The sequence below is a fragment of the Pteronotus mesoamericanus genome, unplaced genomic scaffold, assembly GCF_021234165.1.
Source record: "Pteronotus mesoamericanus isolate MK-2021 breed Mesoamerican mustached bat unplaced genomic scaffold, CSHL_Meso_final contig_32, whole genome shotgun sequence".
Taxonomy (NCBI): Eukaryota; Metazoa; Chordata; class Mammalia; order Chiroptera; family Mormoopidae; genus Pteronotus; species Pteronotus mesoamericanus.
Genome location: NW_026555134.1, coordinates 4,319,671 through 4,322,091, shown reverse-complemented (window position 1 = coordinate 4,322,091; position 2,421 = coordinate 4,319,671). Strand labels below are relative to the sequence as shown.

The 2,421-nt window shown below is 32.4% G+C and overlaps 1 non-coding gene across 1 annotated transcript; it reads right to left on the bottom strand.

The window, feature by feature from the left end:
- Positions 1–277: 277 nt before the first annotated feature.
- On the bottom strand, positions 278–402 carry LOC129072613 (U4atac minor spliceosomal RNA). The gene has a single exon (XR_008529370.1). It is a non-coding gene; the product is annotated as a U4atac minor spliceosomal RNA (small nuclear RNA).
- Positions 403–2,421: the final 2,019 nt, after the last annotated feature.

The window sequence follows — 2,421 nt, the reverse complement described above, 5'->3', positions numbered from 1 at the left end:
CACTGAACATGATAAGGAGGCTAATTTCCCCTGTTCAAAAATTTCCAAAGCTTCTCACTGCTTGTATTACTACATCTTAACTCCTTATCCTGACATTCAAAGACCTTTATAATCTGCGCTTTAATCTCTCCAACCATACCTTCCAATTTACTTATAGTCAAATTGATCTACTTACTAAGACCACAGGTGTCTTACATTTTTTTCCCTGGGACTTGTGCTTAATGTCAGTTGCCCCCTCCTTTCAGTATATCCAAATATTATTCACCCTTTTTTTCTTTTTTCCAAAAATTGCACCAAGGTAAAGCAGAGCTCTAGTTGATGCGAGTGTATTGTTTACACGTTAACAGCTCTGCCCTCACTACACACCCATTGGACAGTAGTGCACCCAAAGAAAAGAATGGTTATTATTCATATTTTAATATTTAGCCCAGATTACTGCTTCTTCATTAAGGCCCAGCAAAAATTCCAAATATAATGGTGTCCATCTGAATCATTATTTTGGAAACTAATCACTTAACCATTTATTTTATTTTAAGTTGGAAGTAGCTTTGTAATACATTCTCAGTGTTCAAAATCTAAGGGGTACAAAAGTATATACTAAAAATGCCTTTCTCCTAAGCCCATCCTTCAACCAGCTAGGCTCGCACTTGAATGCTACCAATCTTATCAACTTCCTGTTTGTCCTTCCAGAGATATTTTATAGAAGCAATTGCTTTTTTAATACATTCAGCATTTTGTATCAAACAAAAATGTGTCTATTTATCTCCATCATATATATTTAACACTTTATATACTTACAAATTATCTTCCCACTTATAGAGACTGTGTGCCTTGGCTTCTTTATAGAAATATCTGTCACAAATATTCCTCAACTGATTTTGCAATTTTTCCTTTCACGTTTGGAACAGACTATTCAATGTCAAGAATGAATCTCTCCCACCTTCCTCTTCAATTAAGAAGGATTAAAAAGTGAGCAGGAGGTTTTTTTAAAACACTTCCTCCCCATACACAGCCTTTAAAGGAAAATTAAAGCACAACTAATCACTTATGCAGATGTGCATTGTTTAACTGCCATAGTTTAATGTGTTCCAGATAAGGCACATATAACCCTATTTCCTTTGGTTCTGATACATATGTTGATACGAAGATTAACAGAATCACTGATTTGTAATGGATGATTCTGTTTCATTTTAGAAATCTCCCATTTCTGCAGCATTCCAAGTGTGCTGAATATATGTTTGCACTGAAAGTTTGTTCCATAATTACGGCCATCCCATTTCACCTGGCACATATTGGAAATGACATGGGAGCCCACCCACCTTGTTACTGCTTCCTAAGTGCCCTAGAGTTTCCTATAATTATTTTAAACATATTTACCAAACTCTGAAATGATAAAGCCCCAAGATATTTTTCTTCTTTAAAGTTATAAAATAATACCTAAGAGCCAAGCATGGGAATCAATGCAAGTTTCGCTCATAGTTAGACATTGGACCTAGAGGTACTAACCTTAAATATTACCAAGTACATAGTAAAGTACATGTTTGTAATCAAATTGTTTATTTGGTCAATAGAGAGCCAAAGCAGAGAAGCGAGAATCCTTCAAAATTTATTAGTTAAGAGTCTGTAACTATCAGATTTGCTATTTTTAATGCATTAAATTTACTGGAAAGATACCAGATATTTCCTTAACATCACACTATACAAAACAGAATTTTAATGTATACCCCATACATAACCCTTGAATTAGGATATTCTTTCTGATTAATCTTGTATTTAAATCAACGCTCAGGATTTTATTATTAATTATAAAACCCAATATTTGTTAGCAAAAAATATCTTGAACCAACAGATAAAATTTGATTTTCAAAAAGTTAGTCTAGATTATTTTTATCTATTCCAGCACTGATGCTTTTAAAAATTAGAATCATTTTTTTTCTTGAAACTCAATGAAAAATGCTAGTATTTATGTATAAGGATTTCAGTAATTCATTAAATCACCAGAATTGTAACATAGTTCTGGTTTATGCTATTTTTCTTAATGGCATATTCCTTTCCAACTAAGCACACAAACAAATAATATTTTCACAAGTTTACTTTTATTCTTAAGGACATTTCACCTAGAACAATCTCATAAATACAAAATTCATAGTAAATTACAAAATATTCAGGTGTGAGTGAGATTAAGTAGGCTTCAATAATTCTGATCCATCACAAAGATTGGGGGTTTTTTAATTCTCAATTTTGATACATTTCATTTGGGGTTATATTTCAGACTTTGGGTATACATTATCATCAGTTGTTTGAATATATCAGCTAAGAAATTCAGTAACATTTAATAGTTAAATATATTGCTCAAGTGAGAGGTTCAGACACTGTTAAGGTAGGTTGGAAGCACTTAGTTTTGAAAGGCATGATATATAG